Source organism: Varanus komodoensis, unplaced genomic scaffold, assembly GCF_004798865.1.
Source record: "Varanus komodoensis strain SLA01 unplaced genomic scaffold, ASM479886v1 scaffold41, whole genome shotgun sequence".
Lineage (NCBI taxonomy): Eukaryota > Metazoa > Chordata > Lepidosauria > Squamata > Varanidae > Varanus > Varanus komodoensis.
The window spans coordinates 7,501,721-7,522,781 of record NW_025335954.1 but is presented as its reverse complement, the minus strand read 5'-3'; the positions used below and the strand labels follow the sequence as shown (position 1 = coordinate 7,522,781).

General features: G+C 46.4%; 1 protein-coding gene across 7 annotated transcripts in view; it reads left to right on the top strand.

Annotated features, from left to right (window-relative positions):
- Window positions 1-21,061, top strand: part of LRP1 (LDL receptor related protein 1) — a 405,127-nt gene that overhangs the window by 94,498 nt on the left and 289,568 nt on the right. The gene's annotated exons all lie outside the window — the stretch shown is intronic.

Below are 21,061 nucleotides of genomic sequence, written 5' to 3'. Positions count from 1 at the left end.
CCCATAGTTCTTGTGGAATGTCTCTTCTCCCCACAGTTGAAGGAAGCGAAGTGCATCTCTTCTCTCTAACATCTGAGTGTATGTTTCCCCTGATTTCTTAGCGTATTCCTTTTCTTGAAAATAAAATATCTCCTGCAGCAGGGCTAGCTTGTCCTCTACCTGGACTAGGTTTGTTTTTTTAAGCTGAAAAATCCCTTGCTGCTTCTGCTTCTTATACTTTGGAGATATTCCTGCCCTGCATTCCTTCTGGAGGTCTCTAGGAAGGAGCTTCTCAAGGTCTTCTGCTCTGCTGAAGGGACTTAAGAAGGTGCTTTCTGCTAGAGCAACCAGTTGTGTCTACTCTGGAATTGGCCATCCAGGATAGCAGGCAAAGTTTTTTTTTAAAATCATGTACTACACAGTTCCTTGTAACTGGACTTGTGAGGACTGATCCTGAGAGCTTCTACATGCAAGGCATGTTTTCTGCCTGTAACTTAGACTCCATCCTCAGATTATAGCAGGCATGTGCAAAATCTGCCCCACCCTCACTCTGAATGTAACTAGTGTTAGCAAAACACTTTGGCTTCCATTGAACTTCGCCGGCTGAAGAGGTGCTCTGATTTACTTTTTTTTCCTTCAAATTTTGACTAAAGCAAACCATCAGTTGCAACTCTTCTTCCCTGGCCTGCCACTAATCAAAGATCAGGTAGTTAGGTACAATGGACAGGGCCTTTACAGTGGTGGCCCCATTATTCCTTTCCTGTGGAGCCCTGCTATGCCCTCTATTTGCTTCACGTCAGAGAGAGCTTGAAAACTTAAAAAAAATGCTCAATTGACTTTGATTTTTTTGACTAATAATAAGTTTTAACAGATGTGTCTTATTTAAATACACAGTGATGTATTCATGGCTTTTATGCTTATTTTTGCAAGCTGCTTCAGGAAGATTTTGTCCTAAAACTAGAACGTAAATAATCTAATCTAATCTAATCTAATCTAATCTAATCTAATCTAATCTAAATTAAAATAAAGGTGTATGCATTGGACCCAAGATAGAAATAGAACCAATTTTGCAAGCTGCTTATAAATAGGTTAAAGTTATACACATAGATCAAACCTTATGATGTGCAGGTTGGGCAGAACATCAAGCAGCCCAAGTGAGTGAGCAAGCAAAAAGACTTTGGCACAGGTTCCAAGCTCCCTGGTCTTGAGAAGAGTGAGGAACCTTAGAATTGGGGGCTAATTGTGGCTCTTCTTGTGTCCCAGTCCTGCCCTCTGGGATTCTCCAGAAGACCACACACCCTTTCCTTGGGCCAACCCACTTTCCCATGACTAGCAAGCATTTGGTAGTTTCTCAGCTTTTGTGCACTTTTCCCCCTATTCTAAGATGATGAAATGCCTCACCTAGAGCGCAAAAGTTGGCGATCAAACCAGTCAGTCCTAGAGGAGATCAGTCCTGACTGCTCTTTAGAAGACCAGATCCCGAAGATGAAACTCAAATACTTTGGCTACCTAATGAGAAGGAAGGACTCCCTGGAGAAGCGCCTAATGCTGGGTACAATAGATGGCAAAAGGAGAAAGAGACAGCAGAGAATGAGGTGGCTAGATGGAGTCACTGAAGCAGTCGGTGTGAGCTTGAGTGGACTGTGGGGGATGGTGGAGGACAGGAAAGCCTGGAGGAATGTTGTCCATGGGGTCAAGATGGGTCGGACACAGCTTTACAACTAACAACATACTCTAGACCAGGGCTCCTCAAACTTTTTCGATAGGGGGCCAGTTGAAAGGTGGTGGCTACATGCAGGGGCTGGTGAGGTGGGGGTGCCATTGGGTGCGCGAGGTGACTTGCTCACTTGGAGACCATTCCTGATCAAGCGAGCCACCCCCCCCACCACGCTGCAAGGCAGCAGCGAGCACATGCATACAGGAGGCAGGCGGCGGATTGCTCGCTTGGAGATCATCTCCGAGCAAGCAAGCCACCATCTCCCCACCTGCGCAGCAAGCACGTGCGTGGGTGGCGAACGGCGGCGCAGGCTGCATGGATGGCCATGGCAGGCCAGATCCGTCCCATGGGTTGTAGTTTGAGGACCCATGCTCTAGACCAAGGATATTAAAGCTCCTTCTGCCTGAGGGGGTACATTTCAGGCATACGTGGAACCTAAAGATAAAACAGGTGAGTCCAAAATACAAAAAACAAAAAACCCCCCAAGCATTCTGTAGTTTACTGCCAGTAACTAAGCCTTGTTGTTGTTGTTGTTGTTAGTCGTGAAGTTGTGTCCGACCCTTTGTGACCCCATGGACAACATTCCTCCAGGCCTTCCTGTCCTCCACCATCCCCCACAGTCCACTCAAGCTCATACCAACTGCTTCAGTGACTCCATCCAGCCACCTCATTCTCTGCCATCCCCTTCTTTTGCCATCTATTGTTTGCAGTATTAGGTTCTTCTCCAGGGAGTCCTTCCTTCTCATTAGGTGGCCAAAGTATTTGAGTTTCATCTTCAGGATCTGGCCTTCTAAAGAGCAGTCAGGGTTGATCGCCTCTAGGACTGACCGGTTTGATTGCCTTGCGGTCCAAGGGAATCACAGGAGTCTCCTCCAGCACCACAATTCAATGGCCTCAGTTCTTCAGCGCTCAGCCTTCTTTATGGTCCAGCTTTCACAGCCATACATTGCAACTGGGAAAACCATAGCCTTGACTATACGCACTTTTGTTGGCAGGGTGATGGCTCTGCTTTTTAGTATGCTGTCTAGATATGCCATAGCTTTCCTCCCCAGGAGCAAGCCTCTTTTAATTTCTTGGCTGCAGTCCCCATCTGTGGTGCTCTTGGAGCCCAGTAAGATAAAATCTATCTCTACCTCTATTTCTTCCCCATCTATTTGCCAGGAAGTGAGAGGACTGGATGCCATGATCTTAGTTTTCTTAATGTTGAGTTTGGTCTAGAGTATAGCTTGCTGCATATTTTTTCCATTGACCAACTATGAATGCAACAAGGACACGTGGGAAGCAGGCCCTCCAAACATGTAAATGAGGCGTGGATGCATGTGAACAAGTTTCATTTTAAGCCCTGTACAAATAGATCACCACCACATGAAACAGTCTTGGTTCAATGGAAATATTTCCATAGAGCCATTATAGGAAGATCTCCTTGCTATGCATATCTCTCTATATTAGTGGAAACACATCAGAAAATGCTTTGAATCATTCCAGCATTATCTAGACATGTCACTAAGTTTAAGTGAATCGTGGACAGTTTTTTTTTTTTTAAATTAAACAAGGATGCTTCCTTTTCTTTTTAAAATTAAATTTCTTTTTTGAAATTTCATTAAAAATCACATTTGGTTAATGTTATCATTAATCAGGTAAGTGAGAAATGATTTGTTACAAATCTTGAATAGATTTTATCAGATAATGCACTTTCTCCTACTGAGAAATTAATGGGAAGGCAAAGCTGGCTATTAAACTGGATACAGTCATGATTAGTCATCAGTCCCACACCTACACTTACCAGTTTTATTTAAACCATGGATAATTATTAGCAGTCATTTTGCTTTTCATGCTGCTACCCTTACAAGATAGAACTTTCTTCCCACTGTCATCATGTCTCCCAGGAGTATTTGCTATTACTTAGAAAATGACAAACCTGTTTTTGTGCTGACTTTCAGCTCCTTTTAAAAAATTAAGAGTTTTTACAGCCTTTGGCCCACTTATTCTTAAAAGGTACTTTTACAATCAATAGTATAGCCCCCACAATTAGGGGTTGGAGGTTGTATGTATAACGACTCAACACTGAGCACCTGACATAGAAGAGAAACAACAAAAATGAATGGCTAGAGAGTAATGCTGTGGTCCTTGCAGAGTGTCTGAGGGGCCATAGGATGACTTGGAAATCCCTTTCCAAGATTGAACACAGTGCTCTGATCTCAGAACTGTGCCAGAGACATCCTAATGTCCCCTTGCTAGATGGGCTGAAAAATCTATTAAGTGAAAATAAAAAAGGCAGCTGATAGGAATCTTGGAAGAGATGGAATCTTGGAATCTTGCAGAGATGATAGCAGCAGGACAATACCATTGCTCTGTTTGTGGCCAGGAAGCAGCTTCTTCCAGATCAGAATGCTCAGTTATTGTGCCAATTATGAGACAATCTCATATTTTAATATAAAACAGCTTGCAGGATGGAGGGAAAGGAGGAGGACTAAAAGCAGAGAGAGAGGAGTATTTGTTTGAAAGAGGGAGAAATGGGTCTTTGGGATCTAGTCCGACATAAAAATTAGCTCTGAGAAAAAATGAACCTTGTCAGAAAAGACAGTTCTCCATCTCAAACTTGAAGGGCTTGATCCAGCCCAAAAACTAGTTATTTTTAATAAGTGCATTATTGTATTTATTTTTATTAATGGATCTGCATTCCATTTTTCTCCATATAACACCCAGAATGACCAATAAAATGAAAACAGCCAAACTGAACCATGAAACGAAGTAGAAAGCTAGGATCACAGTTCAAATCAATAACAACAAAACAGCAGAAAAAAATTAAGTGCCACAGCATCAAAACACCTCTGAAATAAAGATGCCATTACCTTTCACTAGAAAACCAAAATGAAGAGATTCCATAAAGAGTCTTGAGGAGGGAGAGTTCTAGAGCCTGGATGCAATTCCTGGAAGAGCCCCCTCCTGTGTAATTCCTTGCCCTACTATAGAGTAGGGCCTCCAGTGACTACTTAAGTCAGGGGCAAAGCCCTTGCTGCCCAAGAGCTAGAGCTTTGGGGAGGCTACATGCTGGGGACAGGGAGGGGCAAAAGCAAAAGGGGCAGCAACAGAATACCTGTTGTGAGCAGGCCTCTCCCCTCTCGCCCCTTTTCCTCTCCAGCAGACTCAGGTGAGACTTTAGAAACACAGTCCTTTGATTAAAACTTCACAGGTTACAAAACAGTATAGATCAAAGTTGCGTTCTCCTTGAGCGGTGGGAGAAGTATCTGCCCACATGAAAAGGAGAATCCAAACCGAAACTTCCCCTCCTTCCCTCCCTTTACTGGAAAGCTTCTGATTCGGTCCTCAGGGTAGTCGCAGCCACTTGAGGTTGATGGTGGGAGCATTGGGCACTACTGGCTTACTTGCTTTGCCTGTGTGAGGGCTGGGCTGTGGGCAGCAGCAGGGAAGGGCAGAATGCCGGGTCCAGGGCATGAGCTCAGGCCTAGTCTGGAGCTTACTATGGGCCAGAGGCTAGGGGCAAGTCAGCAGGTCCAGGCCAAATGCACAGAGGGGAGCAGTCCAAGTTTGCGCGCACACACATAGTGTGTCAGAGCACAGTTCTGGGGTCAGTTTACTGGAGAGACATTGCTACCAGGGTTGTAGTAGGCTAGAGCAAGCAGTCAACTCGGGAAAGACAGGAAGAGCAGAAAAGGGCACAGGCTGGAGTGAGGCAGGTACACACTGGAGCAGGGCTTGAGCAAGGCATAGCGAGACACCAGGAGTCACCAGGACAACTTGCATTGCTGTGGCAGGGAAGTTGCTGGTCTTCAGAGGCTCCAGCTGCACTGTGCATCTGCTCCGCAAGGTGTTTCCTGCAAATACCCACAAAGGTGTTCCTGGTTCTGTGGGCAATTGCAGGGTTACTCAGGCCCTGATCCTTACAGCCTGTATCTCCTGACAGGGTTGAGAAACTCCCCCTCCATCTCATCCCCTGCTGCTCTGAAATACCTGCCTCCTTTTCCAAGTCGCTCTGCCTGAGAATTTCAGTAGGTAACCTTGAAACTGCCAACTTGTCCCCTCTACCTCTTCTTCAGAATTAGATGAATCTATTGGAGCAGCCAGTTATGTGCGAGAGCTGGACCCCAGCATGTTTTAGTTTAACGCTCTAAGTAACTGAAGCTTAGGCAAAGTGTTTCATCCTTTCAGAATGGAGGAAAAATTAACAAAACCTGGAAGCCCCCATATGGTTGGCAGTTGGGGCCAGGAAAAGGGGGGCATGATCTTCTAGGTAACCTGAGTGGGCCAGATTGGCCTCCAGGAGGGATTGATTTGGCCCCTGAACCAGTGGTTGGGGTTTTTGACCTAAATCTTTGCACTTGTGCATGTTGATAGTTAAAATAGCAACAACACTGTACAATATCATGACAGTTAAGAATGTTTGCTTCTCACTGAGAAATGAAATACTATGGGAAGACTAAGAGAGCTAAAGATTATTTTAGTCTAGGGCTTCAGCATTTTTGGTCTAATAAAATAAAATAGATGTGTCTTAGAACAGGTATAGGCAGAAAGGAGGTCTTGAGATATTTTGGGCTATGCTGGGCTAATAGCATTCCATTAGCTATGCTGTTAGGGGATCCTGGGTGATGAGGTCTAAAACACCTGGAGATCCTCCTTCAGAGGATTCCTGCATTAGAAAATGAATTTTTGTTGTTGTTAGTATTGTTTTCATATCTGTACCACCCATAGCTGAAGCATTTAGAGGTTTTGCATACTCTTGGAAAGTCCTTTCAGTCCTTCCCCGGGATTCTGTGCTTGGTCATATTGTCCAGTTCAAAGTGTATATACACTACCTTTAATGGCCATTTCTCCTGTGGCTGCTGAGAGGACAGTGTACATGCAGCTATGGACACCCAGGGCTTCTGGTTTCATTCTTTTTCAGTCCTCACATTTGACACAATAGTGCCTTACTCATTCTTTAGCACAGCTGTTCATATGACATGGTGTGAAACAGTTCCTATCTTGGTGCCCTGGTTAGCCCTCTCAACTTCTATGGCATTTTCCAATCTCAAATACTAAAATCAAGATGATGTGTAAAAGTAAGGCAACATTATATGTGGGTGAAACAGCTTGGCGCTAAGAATTCTCTGTCCATTGAACAGGTATTGTGGAAGCAGGAGTTAATGCCTTTTAATTTCTTGAAAGGAAAAGAAAAGGTCCAGTTGTTTTTTCTAGCCTGCAGACAAAAATAACAATAAAAAGTCAGCAAATAACTGTTGATCTTGCTATTTATTGGTGGAGCATTATACACCAACAGTGTAGTTATTGCCTAAAAGAAATGTCTATATTTACATAAAACTAGACCCTGCAACTTTGAGGCTGGAATTTGATGGCCATATTGCATGGCATCACTTACCTTGAACAGAGTCCTGTTCAGGAAACTTCTCTGGAATTGAGGGAAATTGGTAAAAAGGAAATTGAAAGGAAAAGTTGAGAGGGTCAATTTTTTTCTCAGGGGTAGGGTATTGAGTATGCACCATAAAAAGAAGATAATCCAGAATGTATACCTCAAATCAGAAAAGATACTACCAAGTCCAAGCATATGCCAATATGGTTAAGATACAGAGGTACAGAAGCCATTTGAAGCAAGAAGGCTTCCTTCAGAAAATGGAAATCTTGCGTGAACTAGGTCAGAAAGTAGCATAAACTTTGGCAGAAGAAATGCAAGCTGACAGTGACAGAACCTGGTATTAAAAAGATTAAGATGAGCAATAAGATATTCTTCGAATACGTCCAAAGTAGGAAACCAGCCAGAGAAGTAACTGTATGACGAGTGAATTAAGGATGTGACTTAATAAGAAAAAGGAGATTGCAGAGAAACTGAATGGATTTGCTGCCTCTGTCTTCACTGTGGAAGGTGCAGTGCTGGCTGCCCATTCCTGAATTAACACTTCTAAGAAGGGGAGTCTGAGGAACAGAGGCAAGTAGTGCTGACAAGAGATGAACTACTGTACCTTTTTGACAGATTAAAAATTTACAACTGTCTAGGTCTGGACAGCATCCACCCAAGAGTTCTTTAAAAACTTGAATGTGAAAATGTTGATCCTCTAAGAAACGTATGTAACTTGTCCATATGATTGGTTTCTGTATTTAAGGATTATCCAGTGGCCTGTGTATTGCCAATTTTTAAAAAGGGATTTAAGGAAATTATAGATCAGCTGGCTTAATATCCATTCCAAGTAAATGGTGGAAAGCATAAAAAACAAAATTATCTTGCATATAGAGAAGGGCAGGTCTTGCCAAAGAAGAATCAAAGCACTGAATTCCATGTTAGAGATAGTTAGGAAAAGGATTGAAAGTAAAACTGTGAGTACCATCTTGCTTTTATATCAGCTGCCCCCAAACTGGTGTCCTTGAGACATGTTGGAGTAAAATTCCCATTGTCCCCAGCCAGCCACATTTGCTTTATACATATCCGTGTGTGACCAATGATGTGACCATCATTGAAACACAGTGTATAATTTGGGTTGGTGCACTTGGCTTTCTGCTCTATTGTGGAACTGGAAAAGGTGCAGAAAAGTTTGACTCAGATGGTTGGAGATAATGTGACTCTGTTACGAGGAAAATTTACAGGGCTTGGGGTTTTAAATTTTGGAATGAGGTGAATAAAGGGAACATGGTAGAGATGTATAACATTTACCTGAAGGAGCGCTTACGTCCATATATGCCCGCCCGCCCCTTGAGATCAGCGGGAGAGGCCCTTCTCTGGGAACCCTCCGTGAAGGATATTAGGATGGTAAGTACTCGGAGGAGGGCTTTCTCTGCGGTGGTGCCCAATCTATGGAATGCGCTCCCCAGAGAGGTCCGCCTGGTGCCGTCGTTATTTGTTTTTCCGCGCCAGGCGAAGATGTTTTTATTCAAGCGTCATTTTAATTGTTAATATTATTTATTTATTTATTTTATTCTTTGCCAGGTCAACTTGAATTGTATTGTTTTTATATTGTGTTTATTATTGTGAGCCTCCCCGAGGCTTTGGCGAATGGAGCGGCATAGAAGTCTCCTAAATAAATAAATAAATAAATAAATAATAAAATTGTGCATGGTCTGGAGAAAATGGAGAAGAAAGCTATTTTCATACCTCCGGTTATAATATTAGAAACTCCTGGGATCACCCAGTGAAGCTGAATTGCGTGAGAATCAGGGCAGACAGCCTAAATTACAATTTAACAGAGGGCATTGTTGAACTTTAGAATTCAATGCTGCAAGATGTAGTGATGGCCACCAACATGAATGGTTTTCAAGACTTCTAGCATGGCTGGCTTTAAAGGGGGATTGGACAAATTCCTGGATGTTAAGGCTACTCATGCCTACTAGTTATAATAGCCATTGGCTATCTCTAATAGCAGAAGGAATATGCCTGCCAATATTAGGTCCTATGGAATAACAGCAGGAGAGGGCCTTTGACCTCTTGCCCTGCTTCTCCCCTTCCTAAAGGCATCTGGTTGGTCACTGTGAGAAGCAAGATAGACATTTGGTCTGACCCAGGAGGACTCTTTATGTTCTCGCTTGTAGTTTGGGGCAAATATCTCTGAAGAAATAGGAGCTAAACATTTCTCACACTTTGCCTTAGAGCAATTAATTTCTGATTACAATAAGAAAGGAAATTCTCCTTCCTGGATGTGTGTCAGATTTCTCCAGAGCAGCATGTCAGTGTGAAATACTTGACAGATGCCATGAGTTAAGTGTTTCTTGTGCCCAGTGCTTTTTTTGTAACAAAAAAGGTGCCGGAACTCATGAAATTATTTACCTTTCACATGTAGTCAATCACTGTACACACATCCACACACGTCAGCTGTGTAACGAAACATAACGGTTGTCGCCCGCAGTAAGCACTTAGCGTGCGACCACATGACCAATCACAAGCCGAGCAGCGCCATCACAACCAGCGCGGATGAAGTACATATGCATCGGATTCGACACACAAGCAGCCCGCATGCACCGTTTTAATGATTTTGCTGCCGACCTGCTATGCTCAACAGGGCGATTCAAATCCGCGTGGACCAAACATCAAATTTTCAAAAGTTACTTTTAAAATTTGGAAAATCTGTTGAAAAAAGGTGCCGGAACTCTGTTCTGGTGCGTTCTGTGACAAAAAAAGCACTGCTTGTGCCTCTGATTATCTGTGGTAGCCTGTTGTTGTGGCAAGACAAAGACATATTCCAAATGATCTTGGTTTACCTCTAAATTGTAGAGCAGATCCAAGGGGGTAAATGTTCATGTTGGTTTTCCCCTGCACCTGATGTAGGGACTCACAGAAAATCACAGCAAATACCTCTCTGATTAGGAAAATGGCATTTTTCAATTTCTATAAATACAGAAGTAGCATGTATAGAGGGGAGTGGCTGTGGCTCAGTGGCAGAGCCCCTGCTTTGCTTGCAGAAGGTCCCTGGTTCGATTCCTTGCATCCCCAGGTAGGGCTAGGAAAGGATGCTCCATGGAGAGCCACTGACAGTCAATGTTGATAATACTGGGCTGCATGGAAAAGGCTCTGATGCCATACAGATCAGCCTCATGTACTCCTTTGTGCATGGTCCCTCTTCAGACTTCATGCCCCTTATGTGTATAGATCACTAGCCTGGGCAGTTGCTGAGGAGCATAGATTGGTTATAGTAATACTTGCACCATGTTGGATACTGAAACGTTTGCAAAAGCAGAATTTTGTATGAGTTTAGGCTTAGTGGACATATGAGGTTATATAGATCATGCAGCTTATCATGAGGAATATGGCTCCTTTGTTGCTGTGTGGGTTGAATCCGGAATCCTAGTTCTGCCAGCTGCTTGCAGAATGAGATTTTCTCATTCTCTCCTCCCTGATGCAGTCCACTGCATGCTCTCCAGATTTGTTCCAGAGGGTCCCCTGGCCCTGACTTGAAATGTGGTGTTTAAGCAGTTCAGTCAAACAGGGAGTTTAAAAGATAGCATTTAAATGCACCTTCTCTAGCTACTGTAACATTAGAGATTAAGGGAGTATGAAAAACAATTGAATTTGAGGAAGTAGCATTCCATGCTTATGGTGTTCATTTCCATGTGCAAACATGATCAGTACTTCTAAAACAACTCTACCATTTCGCTAGTGTCCACTGAGGAACTTACAACCCCACCAGTGCTCTTAAGCCCCACCAATTTGATTGGGTAAGTGTCCACCTCCAGGGACAGTGATTTAGTGCTTTTGGGTACAACCCCAAGTGAGCAGAAACACTCATTTATGGAAGGAGGCAGGTTGGCAGACCTTGCAGAAGGGAACTCTGCCTACTTCTCTTTTTGGGTTTCCTCTAAGAAGTGCTAAATCTTCATTGTGTAAGTGTTTATGGAGTCATTGAGGCAGAAAGGACTCGTAGCTAGGGGTTCAGGCACCCCACTGGATACTAGTCCAAGTCCCAAGCGGTCCTTATAATTTTTTAGCTTACAGAAGAGAGCTTTTTCAGAATTGGGGCCCTGGAAAAAGAAAAATGTTCTCCTGGCCTATGGAATCATCAGCAAAACTGTTGTTGCTTGGGGCTCCTTGATATTCACTGAGGATGCCTCCAATTCTGAACCTCATAAAACTGTCTTCTTCCCTTGCAAGAGAGATAAGGAGGCGCTGGGTCCGGTGCGGTAGTGGTGTGAGAAAGGACCAGCTAGCAGCCCCAGAAGACAGAGCTTTTCTGCCCTGTTCTTGTGCTGACAGGCCAGATCTGCATCACACAGAATTTGGAGATTAAGGAAGCCAGGGTAGGGAAGTGGGGAGAAAGTTGGGTGTGTGTCAAAACTGTGAAAACAGAAAAACCATATAGACAAGCATTTGCACGCAAACTCCTGTAAATCCCAATTATACTCTGTGTTGCAGAACCAATGACTCGGATGAACTTAACACTGCTGACTTGTGTAGACCAATTTAAGTTCAGGCCTTAAAAGTTGGTTAGTTTATGGTTTTCTGACAAGTTTTGGGCAATATTGGTCCTAATGAAGACACTCTTTTCCTGTGACCTTTATGTCCAAACCTTTACTGGTGTTAAGTTCCCAAATGGGCATTAACACCGCTGTGAGACAGGCATTGACTAAAGATGTAGGTATTTTCATAGTTCTTCGTGGTCTCTGTGCATCATATATAATGGGTACTGCACCTGTGCAGAGCCTGTTGCTGGCCAGAATACCCAAGCTGCAACAGTTTTTGGCGGGAACTCCGCACCCCTCCCCCTTGGTGCTATATAAGGCGGAGTGCCCGCCATTTTCCTCAGTCTTCTTTCGACCGCTAATCGCATTGCCTCGAGCCATTACCTTGTCTTTTCGTATCTGTTTGTTCTAATCATTTTTTTCTCCCAGTTGCATCCAAGTTACTTCTCCTTGTTTCCAGTTAATTCTTTCCTCTTTCTATGTATAATCATAATCATAATAATATATAGTTAGTGTATTCTCTTTCTTCTCTTACCTTGCTATCCCTTCAGCGATGGCTCAAAGTGCGGCGTTTCGAAAGTGTTTGAAATGTGGGGCTAAAATGTCCCCGGCAGACCTTCACGAGCTCTGCCTCCTTTGTTTAGGAGAAGGGCATTGCACAGATAAGTGCAGACATTGCCTGGCCTTTACAAACAGGCCAGGAAAAATCGAGAGGACAGGCTGAGAAAGATCCTCTGGGATCAAGCTTTGCAGGCCTCTGATGAGCTTGCCACTCAATCTATGTCGGCTGGGTCTTCCATGGTAACCTCCCCTCGACCATCCGGGGGAGCGGCTTCCGAGGAGATCTCTCGCTTCTCCCACTCTCTGCGTAAACAAAAGGAGAAACGGAAGCATTCTGACCACGGGGATCCGTTAGTCTTGAAAAAGGCCAAAAAGGACAAGTCGGGCAAGGCCACTAAGAAGCGCAGATCCACTCCGGAACTGTGAAGCAACTTGGACCCGACTGTCTTACCGGTCCCGACAGCACTTTCAGTCCCGACAACCTCGGCACCGATGCCGAGAGAAATGATGCAAGTTACGCCGCTGGGATCTCCACAGAGGGTTGAGCCTGTGGATCCGATTATGCTACATCCACCCGAACCGATCGTTCACGGGTCGAAGTCTGACGGGGAGATCCGTGATTCCCCCCCGAGGTCCTTGCCATGCCGCCAACCGGCCCGTTCACCAACCCCAATGCCATCCTCCCCGGAGGCTTCCAGGAGGACTTTGGCGTTGAACCCGACAGACAATGGCATTCATGGGGACAATCCACTAGGTCATGGGTTCTGATCCCGTATGAAGGACCAGACGCATCTCAGCCTCAATACTGGGGGCCACCCCCGTTGGGCTACTACATGCCTAGGGATGACGCCTGTCGGTCCCAACAATCTAGAGAGAGGGCTCCATCTACCTTGGCCCCGACAACCTCCCACCATCCTCCTTCTCCGGCGCATTCATCCTCTAGTCCGCCCTATCCATATGATTCCGAATCAGAGGACTCCAATGACTGTTCTACATCTCCGGCGGCAGTCATCTCCACCCAGGGACCTGGGTCGCCAGAGGAGTCCTACGCTACCTTTGGGGAGCTTGTGGGCCGACTCACAAGAGCTTTGGAGATAGAGGTTGAGCATCAACCAAATACAAATAAGGACAGCTTCTATGACATTGTCCGCAAAGAACAGTCATCGTCAATCACCGTTCCGTTGATTATTACTTTGCGGGAGGCTATGGAAGAGACATGGACCTTCAACCAACCTCAGTCGACCTCACGGAGGTATGAGTCCATGTACAAGGTCAGAGAACAGGACATTCCTTCTGTGACACCCAAAGCCCAATTCGATTGTAGTCGAATCATCTCAAGGGCAGGACAATAGAGAACACTTGGCCCCCAAGGATAGAGAAGGGTGGAAAATCGACCTCATGGCGAGGTGAATTTACGCAGCAATGGGACTGGGCCTGAGAATTTCAAATTACGAAGCAACGATGACGAGGTATCAGCACTTTCTGATGCAGCGACTGGACTCGATTACCTCATCCATCCCAGAACAACAACGTGATCTCGCCCATGTTTTCATTCGAGAGGCGATGCAGCTGGCGATACAGCAGCTCACCACAGCCCACCGTCATGTTGACTGTGATTCTCGTGCCCTAGTGGGCTCGGTTGCTCTCCGGAGGCATGCCTGGCTACGTTCGTGCAACTTCCCAGAAGAAACTAAGAAATGGATCGAAGGAATGCTGTTCGACAGTTCGGGCCTCTTCCATGATCGGATGGACCACAAGCTCGAGCATATCTATAATGCTCGAGCCACTGCCAGGAAAATGGAAATCACCGGCTTGAACCGTTGTAAGTGGCAGCAGCCTAGATATCATAGATACCAGCCGTACCCTCGGTACCAGCCACACCAGTAACAGTTTCCTCTGCGGCAACAGCGAAACCGCTCGCAACCGGCTGCCCAATATCAACAGGGCTGCCGTCGCCAGCCTGCTGATAAGAGGCAGCGTTGACGGGCACCGCGAACCCATCTTCTCTCTCCTTCTACACCCCTCTCCCCTCCCTACGGAAGCCGGCTACAAAGCCGACTCCCTCTTTGGGAGACCATCACTTCTGACAAATGGGTCCTCTCCATAGTTGAATCTGGATACAGAATCGAGTTCGATGTTGTTCCTCCTTCAGGACCGATCTCATACACTGCACCATCAAAAATTCTTAGAGAAGAAGTATCTCAATTACTCTAGAAGGGAGCAATCCGCCAAATTTTGCACTCTGATGAACTCTGCAGTTTCTACTCGATATATTTCACGGTACCGAAGAGAGATGGTGACTTACACCCCATACTCGATCTAAGAGGCGTTAACGCCTTTATCACAACTAGAAAATTCCATATGACCACCCTACAAAACATTATCCCCCTGCTAGAGATTATTGGTTTGCGTCTATCGACTTGAAGGATGCCTATTTTCATATCGGCATCCACCCGTTTTTTAGGCGGTTTCTCCGATTCATGGTCGGTCCCAACATTTTTGAATATAATGTACTCCCTTTCGGACTTGCCACAGCTCCTAGGGTATTCACAAAATGCATAGCTCTGATATGTGCTCACCTTTGCCGAGGACTCCAAATTTACCCATATTTGGACTATTGGCTTATAGTTTCTTCTTCTCGGGACCGACTTGTAACAGATGTTCACGCCACATGCGCTCTTCTGGAAGACTTGGGACTCCTTATTAATACTGAGAAATCCTGTCTCACTCCTTCACAGGTCATCGAGTTTATAGGGGCACAACTCAATTTGGTTCGAGCCCGGGCATATTTACCATGAACCCGTATGGACAGACTTTGCTCAATAGCCCATTGGGTCCAAAGAAGCGGACGAGTTCAGGCATTACTCATACAAAAACTGTTGGGCCATATGGCATCCACAATCATCGTAGTTCCCAATGCCAGACTTCGAATGCGGCCACTTCAGCTGTGGTTCAACGTGCCCTTTCAGCCCCTCCACAATTTGCCAAGACAGCTGCTTCTTCCACCCACTTCAGTTCGCCAGACGCTAACTTGGTGGATGGACCCAGAAAATCTCACGGTTGGCTTCCCATTTCACCAGCAACAGCCTTCCATCTCGCTCCACACCGATGCGTCCCTCACAGGATGGGGAGCACACTGCTCCAACTTACGGACGCAAGGCACCTGGCAAGCACATGAGAGAGTAAATCACATCAACTTCCTCGAGTTACTGGCAGTGTTCAAAGCGCTACGATCATTCGAGCCCACGCTTCAAAACCGGTCAGTACAGGTAAGCCTCCGACAACACGGTTACCGTATTTTACCTGAACAAACAGGGCGGTACGAAATCAGTACCGTTAGCTCAGCTATCCATGCAGATACGGGATTGGTGTATCCCCAGGGAGATTTCGCTAATGGCAATCCATCTTGCGGGGATTCACAACCAGGAGGCAGACACCCTGAGCAGGAAGATGTCGTCAACCCACGAGTGGGAACTGGACGATCGAGTGTGCGGAGATCTTTTTACCCGGTGGGGTACCCCAACTCTAGACCTGTTCATGACAGCGTCGAATTCGAAGTGCGTGACCTACTGTTCCAGGGCGGGAATCGGTCCGAACTCATTAGGGGACACATTAATGGTGAGTTGGTCGGATTCATTCCTGCACGCTTATCCAGCAATCCCATTGATCACTCGCGCTCTGAAGAAAGCTGCTTGGGACCGGGCACACCTGATTCTCATTACTCCGTGGTGGCCCCGCCAGCCCTGGTTCTCGACTGCTCTCAGGCTGTCAAGACACATGTTCTGTCACCTGCCACGAATTCCCCACCTGATTTCGCAGGGGAAGGGGACAATCCTTCACCCCGACCTCAATACCCTCAATCTTACTGTGTGGCTCCTGCACCAGCTGTCATGGTCGATCCTGACTTGCTTCCACAAAACTCCTCGGTCCCGACGCCAGAATGTCAGTCGGTACCAGGAGAACCTGCCCGATTAGCTTCAGATGCTACATCATGGCGAGAGCTCGACTTTATCTTACAATCTGCCCTTCGACCGTCGTATGAGGCGAAATGGAAACGCTTTACCGCGTTTGCAGAAACGAATCATTTTAACCCAGAATTAGCTTCCATTGATAATATCCTCCACTTTCTGCTCTCTCTACATCAGTTGGGACTAAAACCTACATCGATTAAAGTCTATATTGCAGCTATATCACACTTCCGTGGTTCCCTTTCGGGTTCATCTGTGTTCTCCCATGCACTCATCCGGCGATTCCTTAAGGGACTACAAAACCTCCAACCTCCAATCCGACCATCGGTACTAACTTGGAGTCTGTAGTCCTTCACGAACTCACTAGAGCTCCCTTCGAACCTCTCACGACGACGGACCTGAGACTGCTGTCTTGGAAAGTAGCCTTCTTGGTTGCCATAACATCAGTGAGAAGGGCAAGTGAACTATCTGCCCTTCACGTGGATCCACCTTATCTTAATTTCCATAAGGAGAAAGTAGTGCTCCATACTGATCTGGCGTTCCTCCCCAAGGTGGCCACACCATTCCACATCAACCAGGACATTCTGCTTCCAGCATTCTTCCCATCCCCGTCCACGCCAATGGAGAAATCTCTTCACTCCCTGGATGTGCGCCGATGTTTAGCTTTCTATCGGTCATGTACAGAAAGCTCCAGAAAGACTAGACGTCTGTTCATCAGGTACTCCGACCCTGATAAAGGCACGCATCTTTCTGCACAGAGACTATCAAAATGGATAGTCCAGACTATTGAACTGGCCTATAAACTGGCGAAAATGGACCTTCCTGTGACGCCCAGGGGCCATTCCACTAGGGCCATGGCAGCCTCGTCAGCCTTCTTGTCAGGCGTTCCGCTGCTGGATATCTGTAAAGCGGCTACATGGACAACTCCCTGCACCTTTACCAAACACTACAGGCTTGATGTCCGGGCCAGGTAGGGCGGCTCCTTTGGACGGGCCATCCTATCATCCATCCTTCACTGAGGACACTGACCCACCTCTGGTGAGTGAAGCTTATTAGTCACCCATTATGTGTGATGCACAAAGATCACGAAGAAGAAAGTCAGGTTACTTACCTGTAACTGTCGTTCTTCGAGTGGTCATCTGTGCAGTCGCACAACCTGCCCTCAGGCCCCACTCGGTGTCGAGGGACGGGACAGTAGTCTTTCTAATGACTTTTCTGATGAGTGGTACGCTCCGCTAGGGGGTGATCTACCGGTCTCCAGAGACTGAAGAAAATGGCGGGTGCTCCGCCTTATATAGCACCAAGGGGGAGGGGTGCAGAGATCCCGCCAAAAACCGTTGCAGCTTGGGTATTTTGGCTGGCAACAGGCTCTGCGCAGGCACAGTACCCATTTTGTGTGACTGCACAGATGACCACTCGAAGAATGACAGTTACAGGTAAGTAACCTGACTTTCTTCAACTGTTACCTAGCAGCAGCCAATCCATCAGGCCAAAGAAGAGCAAGAGAAAGGAAGCAAGGCCACTTCATTAGCTCAGCTAAATCAGGCTTTTCCTTTGTTGGAGTCTTCCCATTATAGGAACTAATATTTAAGTCTCAAAGATAGTGTCTGAGATTGCTTGTTTTCCCCTTCCCTTCCCATTTCTTCTTCCTTTTTTGTTGTATCTTAGATTGAAATCCTGCCATAAGTGGCTGTCTTAAGTGACACTGATTGTAGCTAACCCACTTTAGTTGCCTTTTTGGCTGAAGAGTGGAGGCATAAGCGCATTAATACATAATAAATGAAGAACAGCATATAAATAAACACATTTCAATGAGATTACTTTCCCGTTCACCACTGCAAGCAGATGAAACAGCATGTCTTGTTGGAAAATGATAAACAAAGAATGAATACCACGTTGCAGATAATTAGGAAAGGTATTGAAAATAAAACTGCAAATATCATCATGTCTTCATATCCTCCTCCACCAGCCTGGTGCTCTCCAGGTGATGTAGACTTGACATGATGCATTTGCCTCACAGAATCCACTGGCAAATATGTGGTGATAGCCCCTGCCTTAATTGGAGAAATGCACTGAGGGCAAGTCATTTGAGTTGCCTGGAAAGTGTTCTGAATTTCTTCACCTCTTTGGCAAACAGTGTTAGGTTGGTGCAGCAAGTGGGACCAACAGCTGAGCCAGCCTAGGATATGGACCAAGCCTCCTCCTTCCTCCCCACTGTCTTGAATGTGCCCAGTTCTTCGTTGTGGCCTCTGTGCATCACACATATGGATTCTACGCCTGTGCAGTGCCTATGGCCGGAAAGATTCAAAAGCTTAATGGTTTTGGTGGGAACTCCGCACCCCTCCCCCCAAAGGGTATAAAAAGGCGGACTGCCTGCCATTTCCTCAGTCTTCTTGTGACCGCCGTTTGCTGTGCCTCGAGCCTTTTCCCTGTTTCCAAAAAAAACCCCAAAACACCTCTCTGTTCTATCTACTTTACTATTCTCTTGTACTTCCTCGATGGCGCAGTGTATGGCTTTCCACAAGTGCTCTCAGTGCCGGTCCAAAATGGACTGACTCGCACGACCTGTGCCTTCTCTGCCTTGGAGAAGGACACAGAACTGATAAATGCGGCCATTGCCAGGCCTTTACCAAGCAGGCGAGAAAAAATCGAGAGAATCGCCTGCGCAAACTCTTGTGGGACTAAGCCCTGCTACAATCTGACCAGCTGGCGGGCAAATCTGTTCCTCCGTCCTCCGCTTCCACCACACCTCTCCCCCGCCTGTTGGCTGATGGTACTTCTGTGCCAGAGGGTCAACGCTCCTCTTCATCTCCACACAAACAAAAGGAGAAGAGGAAGCATAGCAGATCCGACAAATCCTCAGGTCATAAAAAGCCTAAGAAGGACAACACAGAGAAGTTGGCTCGTAAGCCTAAGAAACCCGATCATCCCAGGCACCGTGATTCAAGTTTGTCCGCCCTGTCGATTCTGACGGCTGTCTCGGTATCAACGCCAACCGGACTGGCCCTCCAGTTGGCCGTGCAAGTGACCCTGCCTGGGTCTCCAAGACAGATCTCATCTTCGGTCCAGTCTTCCCCTGAGCAATGGGACGTTCTCCGAAGGAGAGATTCGTGACTCTCCTCCATTGGCTTGTTCACCTACTCTACAACCATCACTCGAGCCTTCCCCAAAGGCTGCTTCTCAGCAGGTGCGATAGCAGCAATGCACCTCCGGTTGTCCCTCGGAAGAATGGGTGCAGCCCATAGGCTATCTCATTGTGAGGCATGGGATGATTATCCACCCTACAGTTACTACCTGTCGGTGCACGATCGTACCCTCTCTCCGGTACCGATAGATGCTCCTGTGACCTTGAGAGCGGCTCAGTCCAGGCGTCCCACTTCGCCTATTGACACCTCGTCCAATCCGGCTCACTAGGATTCGGACTTGGAAGACTCTGAAGTGACTTCGACTTCACCAGACGTGGTGATTTCTACATAGGGCCCCAACTCACCAAAGGAACCCTATGTAACCTTTGGGGAACTGATGGCAAGGCTTATGAGGTCACTTGAGATAGAGGCTCAGCACTGCTTCGATCCCAATATCGACAAGTTTTACAATATTGTCAAAGGTGAACAGTCTGCCGCCATCATCTTGCCACTAATCACCACACTTGGGCAGGCAATGATGGAACCATGGAACTATCCTAATCAGCCTCAACCCACTTCGCAGAGATATGAGGCCATGTATCGAGTCCGTGAGCAGGATATTTCATTCCTCCTTCATCATCTGAAACTGAACTCAATAGTTGTTGAGTCATCCCAAGGACGTGAATCGAGGGGACACACTACCCCCCACGATAAGGAGGGCCGTAAGGTTGACATGTTGGTCCGCCGGATCTATGCCACTGCAGGACTTGGCCTCCGCATTTCTAATTATGAGGCCACGCTGGCTCGGCACCAATATTTTCTTATGCAGAAGCTAGAAAATATTACGGCTTCACTTCCAGACCAGCAGAAAGACCTGGCCAGAATCTTCATTAAAGAGGCCATGCAGGTGGCAGCCCAGCAGCTTTCCACAGCGAGACACCATGTCGACTCCGACTCTAGAGCTCTTGTCGGTGCCGTGTCCCTCCATTGTCTTGCCTGGCTCCGGAATTGCAACTTTCCGGACGTAATAAAACGCCAGATTGAAGAGATGCACTTCTACGGTTCAGGGCTCTTCAACGTGCGGACGGATCACAAGATGAAGACCATCCATGAGTCCAGGGTTACAGCTCATCAGATGGAGGTCCCGAATCAATTGTGCCATAAGTGGTCTTGGTCTCATTCATCCTACAGATACCAGCTGTATTCGCAATTTACAGGCCGTCAGCAGTTCCAGCCCCACCAACAGCGTCAGAAGCAACAACAACAATGCTTCCAGCAGAACCATCGTCATCCCGACTATGACAAACGTCAGCATTGATGGGATGAGTGAACCTCTCCTCTCCTCCTCAACCCATCTTCCCCTCTTCCTTTTGGGGATCGGCTGCAAAGTCGACTCCCCATTTGGGAGTCCATCACATCTGATCAGTGGGTTTTATCCATCATACAGCACGGATACAGAATTGAGTTCGATACTGTGCCCCCGCCTGGACTGATCTGATTTATGCCTTACTCATCATGTTGACGAAGTTCTCGTTGATGAAGTCCAGCAGCTTCTTTGTAAAGGAGCGATTCAACAGATTACATGCTCCGAGGGGCTCCATGGCTTCTGCTCTAGATATTTCATGGTCCCTAAACGTGATGGCGGTCTTCATCCGATTTTGGACCTACGTGGCATCAATAGGTTAATCAAAACCAAAAAAATTTGGATGACCATCCTCCAAAATATCCTTTCGTTGCTTTGGGGAGAGGATTGGTTCGCTTCTCTGGACTTGAAAGATACCTATTTTCATATTGCCATTCATCCGTCCCACAGGCGT